This window comes from Trachurus japonicus, unplaced genomic scaffold (genome assembly GCF_045865225.1).
Source record: "Trachurus japonicus isolate A0001 unplaced genomic scaffold, Traja_1.0 AP030660.1".
In the NCBI taxonomy this organism is placed as follows: domain Eukaryota; kingdom Metazoa; phylum Chordata; class Actinopteri; order Carangiformes; family Carangidae; genus Trachurus; species Trachurus japonicus.
In genome coordinates, this window is record NW_028220793.1 from 13,259 (window position 1) to 20,296 (window position 7,038).

At 39.6% G+C, this 7,038-nt stretch overlaps 1 long non-coding RNA gene across 1 annotated transcript; it reads right to left on the reverse strand.

Moving 5' to 3' along the window:
• Positions 1–2,366: 2,366 nt before the first annotated feature.
• Positions 2,367–4,005, reverse strand: LOC146960147 (uncharacterized). The gene is made up of 4 exons (XR_015035511.1): positions 3,786–4,005; positions 3,001–3,147; positions 2,807–2,868; positions 2,367–2,633 (listed from the first exon to the last, which is right to left on the reverse strand). It is a non-coding gene; the product is annotated as an uncharacterized LOC146960147 (long non-coding RNA).
• Positions 4,006–7,038: the final 3,033 nt, after the last annotated feature.

The window sequence follows — 7,038 nt, forward strand, 5'->3', positions numbered from 1 at the left end:
TCCAGGACAACTACATTGTAGTTGCAGGACAATTACAGTGTATTTGCACACTAAGGAGGGAATAACAAAGAATATTCATAATACAGCCTGGCCTGCTACCTTGTAGTTACTGAGTAACTCCAGGACAACTACAGTGTAGTTGCACACTAACGAGGGGATAACAGTGCTCACTTACAGGGAAATTAAGATCTACTTGCATTAAAGTTTATGAATGATCATGGATGTGGATGTGTCATGTGTTTTCTGTTTAATAAAGAATAAATAATAAAAACGTTTTCTATCTCTGAATGATTCATTATTGTGGATGTATTATTGTATAGTTTGTGTTTTGCCCTTGGATGACAGAACTAGACTTTCACAGATGTGCATTTTAGAGAGGTAAGTTTGCTACCAGCCAGCCTGTTATTGACCAATTTCCATGCTCTATCCATTTCTCAGTATTCCAAACCATACAATTAATGAATGAATAATAAATCTCTGGAATAGAGGTGACATTTTCCTGCTGACAATAAAAAAAATGGATTGTAACAATTGTGCTCATATTATACAGTAGACTATTTAATTTCTAATATAGGTTAAAATCATTGGTGGGAAATGACCAGGAGTTACACTGTAAGTCCGGGCAAAGTAGCACGTAATTGTACGGGAGTTACGCTCTAAGACACAGCCTAGTTACATATACTGTAAAATGCGGGGAAATTAGTGGCGGGGTGAGCGAGAGTTACTGTGTAATTTGGTGTAAAGTAGGACAGGAGTTACGCGCTAAGACGCAGCCTATACAGTAAAACCGTGAGGCAAGTGAGCGAGAGTTACTCTGTGTGGAAGTTGGTGTAAAGCAGGATGTAAGTTAACCGGAGTTACACCCTAAGACGCAGCCTAGTTACACTGTAAATGCACGGGGGAAACGGGGGGAAGTGAGCCGCAGTTACTCGGTACTTGTGTGAAACAAGGGGCAACCTACGCGGAAAGAGAGCGGTGGTTGCGCTCTAAGTCGCAGGCCGTATTATGTTGTGTTACCGGACAAACTTTGATAGATTAAACATGCACGTGTCTGCTAATTAGCCATGCCATTTAAAGATGGTTACATATGACACATATTATTCACAATTCTGTCAGGACTACTTTGTCAAAATAATATTTAATTACTTGCACAAGTTTTATTTGGTGGTATGATACTGTTCTGGGACCCGCTGCTCTTCCATGCTTCCAAGCCTGAGACAGGAAGAGCACACCTTCCTACCATTCATGAGCAATCATGAACGGCATAAGCAGAGAGCGCAACAGCAAAGAAAACCCAGACAGAGCAGAGCAACCAACAAGATACAATGATATGGTTCATAACAGATGACGGGAGGAGCTGAGGTGGAGGTGGGTTGCAAAAAAAGCTAGCAGAGGAAGCAGCAGCAAGGGAGGTGACATCGGGCTAGAGCAGTTTTTATCGCGCTCTGAATGCAATTCCCCAATAGGAAGCAGCCACGGGGAGTCAGCTGAGCCATTAGCTGATCTGCTCGGAGTTGACAGCTATGCTGTGCTGATTTAGAGCTTGACGTCATGACCTGCCAGAGCTAACGCTATGCTTGATTATTCATTTGAATGAAAGAATTCAGACGTTGCAACTGACCCCAAACCTGGGGACAGTTGACAAGAAGAATGGAACAATTTGCAATACAAAAAACTTTTATTAAACATGTAGGCTACTTTTGGATAATTTATTCACCGTATGACATTAAATAAATTAACTTTTCTCCAATTTTCATAGGAAAATACAGTATATGTGGCTACTTTTGTCCTATAGAACAAGATACAACTAGGCCATAGATACAACCATAATTCCATATTTCATTATAGGAAGGTATTTGGGGAATTATTTTGTTTATTGTTAGCATTTTTCTATCATGGCTTAATATAATTGGCTGTTCTGTTCATCATGAGGAACAAAAGAGATAAATTGTGCATATTTTAAGCTAAAAATGTTAAATTTTATACATCATTGCATCATGTGCTTCCATATTCAAATGGCAATTGTTGCAAACAGTCCCCACCCTATCAGCCATGACAAAATATCATGTACTAGCTAGTCACAATGACATTGACACAGGGTGAGAACATGCAAACTCCCCCCAGAAATGCTTAGTTTCAGGAATCGAGCCTAGAGCCTTCTTCAAAATGAGACTTTAGAAAAAACTCTCCAAACTCTTTGGTGTTGTTTATTGTTTGTTTTTTTATATTTTTTAAGTGAAAGATTTTAAAAGATGTTTTATTTTTACTTTATGATAACCAAAGCGAACAAATAAAAGCAATATGTAAGTCCAGATATTGGTTTAAACAGTAATCACAGGAAAATAAAATTTAAAACTGCTAAAAATGTGTGTGACAGTTAAATCTGGAAGCACTTCAGCCGTAACTTTGCAATTCAAGATATCTCAAACCACGTGATATACATAGGCTACTGTACATACACAAATACATTGATACAAGAGAAAATGACAATTGTTGACCTGAATTTTAACAATTTCAAAAAATGGACTCAGTCCATTTAATTTCTGCTTGCATGAAGCAAGGCCGTCTGTCTACAAGCGTGTTTGTCCAGCCTTAACACGGTACACAACTCGTGTTAAACACACATCTTCATTCTGAAAAACAGTGTAACATGATTAGTATACTTTGCTAATATTACTTTGGGAGATTTACAACCTCAGGTAATCAAGAGAACTACAATTCTGATTAAATTGTTGCCAATAGTGGAAAAAAAAGGATCTCTCTTTTTTTTTTTTTTTTAATTCTGAACAAATGTTCTGTCGGTTACCTGTCTCTGTCTTGGTTGTCCCCTGGTGTTTGATCTTTCCTGATGAACTTCATGTTCTTCCTCTGCAAAAATTAATACAACGCAGTTTCAGAGCCAGCCCCTGGTTGTATACAACACTACACTATCATTATGGTATTATATCAATCGTGTAATAAATATTAAATTGTAAGTAGTTGTGCGAAAACTATAGGTACCTGTTTTCTGACAGAAGTGATAAACCAGAATAAAAGAGAGGAAAGTGGAGAGAATGGATAAGGCTGGCGCGAACAACATCATTGTCCAGGACACAGCAGGCACACTGTTGGAGTTGCATGATTTTCTGTCTAAATGGTCTTCTTTTCCTGCAGTAAGCAAAACACACATGCATCAACATTATATTGTTGGGCTTTTAACATGCTCGATATTCATTCCTCAACTGATCATCATTATTCATTCATTATCAAACTTTAACCTATTTTATATTGTAGTTTTATAATATCAGTCAGTATCCCCATGTCTAAATCAAGTTCATTGGTGAATAATTTTAAACCAGCTGCAAATGAAAATTGGAACACTGTATCCCACGTCTTATGCTGTTTTCTGGCTTCTCAAATGCAAACAGTTTCCAAAGATGGGGGGATGTGTTTAGGTATCAACATGGAAAATATTGTACTTGTTGTACTTATTACTTATATTGTACATATCCAAGTCCTTATTAATCAGTTCACATATAATATAATACAGACCATAATATTGCTAATTAAGTATGCACAGTTATGTACATTGGATTATGCTAATGATCTCAAACTTTACCATATTAGAAAAATGTATATCATAGAGATTGGTTTAATGGTTCACTTGAGAACATACTGTAAATTAAGATAAGATAGAAGTTAAACCAGAACACCCAGGATCCTTGTATAATTGAGCATTTAGACTAATTGCTACAATCACTGTCACCACTGTTGCACTCACACAAACTCACACAAAGACAACTTACCATGACTCACTATGACCCTTGTTGTTGTTTTGCCATAACTGTAAATGTATTTAGAAGAGATGTATTTATCATCCTCCACCTTGGTCTGTTCAGTTCCACAGTAGTACAGACCCTCGTCAGAACCAGTGATGTTCATGATCAGCAGGTCGTTGGTTTCTGATGAATTGTTCCGCAAAAATTCAAAACGGGGTAAAGGTTTCTGAGGATTTTGGCATGCTGCGCTGCTGATCTTAATTTTTGCTTTAAGAACAAGAGTGGGCTGGTTCTCATGAGAACAGTTCCTGTACTCCAGTTGATATTTTGCAGTCACAATGCAGAGTGATGTTGTCTCCTGGTCTGACGGTCACCTCTGACACTGAATTGGGAATCGAATCCTGACTGAAAGAAACAGTTCCTGGAATAAAGCAATAAAAGTAAATTGAAATGTGCACAATATTCCTGGTACATAAGGTGTAGGTTGCTGCAAAGAAAAGTAGGTATACATATATCATTTTTAAAATGGAGCCTAACATGAATCATCAAAAGTTTACCAAAGAATTTACCAAAGAGAACGACCAGAAAAATGTGCAGCCCGTCCATGTGTGATGATGTGATGATGACAGACAGACCAAAGAGAGCGAAACACATTGTGCTCACAGATATCATTACCTGTGCAGAGTTTTCCATTAAAGGAAATCTGAGTCCTGATTGGCCAGTCAAGTGGAGAATTTTCTTCTTCTTCTTTGTTTCCTCCCTGAAACGTGATCAGTGAAGACCTTACAATTTAACCGAGGTGTTACTGAAGCTTGTTTAAGTGAAAAGTACGCCGCTCTATCCATATATGGTGATGACAGGCATTAAAAGACAAAATAACGTGACATGACATCACAGCTATAACCTGTACAGACGTTTCCATTAAAGGAAAGGTAAGCTTTGATTGGCTAGTTGAATTGTGCACCAACTGTTTTTTTTTTTTTTTTTTTTTTCTTGTGGGTGATCATAAGCATGCATGCTCATATAAGATAGGGACAGGTAACATCACACACACTGAAAAAAATGATTTTGTGGTGTAGTAATATTTATTAGGTTAACTGTCACAATTTTTATTTTGTAATTGTAAGTATCAGTGAGAACTGGAATTATTCAAGTAAATCTATATATGTCATTCATGTAATAGATAAACAGTGTGGGAAGAGTAAGTTTTATTAGATATTTTCACATAATATTCAAAGGTTTCATGTCATTGCACATGAACTTAGAAATATCAAGTAAGTTTTAATAGTGTTTCACGTTATGAATCCGCACATGCGCCTTGTGACCATGCTCGCCTCCAGGACGCATGCGCGTCTATAACCGCCAACATTTGAAGACGGTGACGGCGGTCAGGTTTAATGGCAGCAGGAGCGGCTAAATCACCTTTAAGGTAAGTCATTCAGGGGTTTTCCTGCATATGAAAAGTTCAAATATCATCGTTTTTGATAATTATCTTAGGTTTATACAAAACGAGTGGTTTGTTTTGTGTTTATGAAACGTGTAGCTTCCGGGGAGGTCGAGCACGTTCCTTTAATGTGAAGTTGACGGTGGTTATGTGGCCGGACATGTTTAGGGCTGCAACGAGTGGCATATTTAACTATCCGAAGGTTCGGGGTCACTACTCGAGTAGTAGCCTAACGTTACTGTAATACTCCTTTGTTGACTGGGGCGGGGGGCACTTGTTAACCGTCGCATCCAGTGTTACAGTGTAACCGTCGCATCGCGGCCTCGCCTGCCTCTCTCTCTCCCTCGCTGGCGTAACGTTACACAGGCACATGGACGGGTTGTGTTGGAGCTCAGCTGCTTCACGTTCACCCGCGACTCGCTCCTGCAGCTCAAAGCACGAGCACCGTGTCCTACAGCTGCAGAAAGTGGTGATCTCTCTGCCGAAGCGGGCCACGACCACCGGTGTGGGGCCGTTGTTCCTGACCTGCTTTGACCGAGAGACGTCACATTCTGTGGCCAGAGGCTGTGACACGGCGCGGTGCTTCTCTCCCCACCAGTAGTTGGGCTGTTTGAAGTTTAACGGTACCCAAGACCTGACTCCTGACAGCAGCAAACACACACCACCGCGTCTCCTCTCTCTCACGCCGGTGGGTGCGTTGATTGTGTTCACGCTCAGCACATTAGAACCGAGCGGGCGGAGCCTCTATGAATGACGTTCACGCGCTGTTTGTGTGCCCGCTGGGCAGCCCGGAGATGAAATCAAACGCACCCCTTCTGCTGCGGTCTATCTGAACCAGCCACTGAGTTTTAATCGAACTATATTGATTTTCAATCAAGTTTTTTTTAAGTAAAAGTGATATTTTAAAATATTTTGAAAGCATATTATCAAAACGACATGGTTTGACAATGGTACAGTTTATTTTGGTTACATGATTCTGTAGTTTTAATGTAGTATTCTGTAGTTTTAATGTCTTATCTTGTCTGTTTTTTTGTCCTTAAGCCCAAACCACCGACTTTCTGCTGTTGACACAGTCCCTTCTCAAGCAGCAACTACAGCAAGCAGTGTCACAAACGACGTCATCTGGCTATTCAGGTAAAAAAAAAAAAAAAGTTAAGTTAAAAGTTAAACTTAACATTAGAATGAATGTCTGCAAAGATTACAAATATTTTTTGTGTTTCTGATACAGCTTTCTCTGCCAGGATGGGCACGCCAGCAAAGCTCCGCATCATTTTTGGAGACGATGATATTCGAAAATTTGAGGTAACGATTGTCTCTCCTCGCTTCTCTTTTCTCCTCTCTCCTCCTTTCCTCTCCCATTTTCTCTCTTCTCCTCTGTCCTCTTACCTCCCACCTTCTCTCTTCTCCTCTTCTCTGCGTGCTACATGCACATCTGTATTATTTAGTGTTTCCCATAATTAGACAGGAAATAAAGTTCAGGAATCACTGGAGTTGTGCATAAGGTCCATAAGGCCTGATTTACTACAGGTTGTTTGTGAATGTAAAAGTGATGGCAAACTTAAGCTGTTATCAAAATATTTATATTTTTGACAGTAGTCTGTAACTTGAATAAAAAATTAAGCTCTACTATGCACCTGAACATGGATCCACATATATTTTACAGGGTATCAGCAGAGAGGCAGCTCAAGAGGACCAGGCTGAGCAAGTCCTGAGGATCTGTGTCTACCTCACAGGAGAAGAAGATGAAGGTGCATCCGACGCTGATGTGTCGATTGGTTGAAGGGACTGAGGTACTTGACAACTGGAAGTGTTGCAAAGGCCTGTCTCCTGCTGATG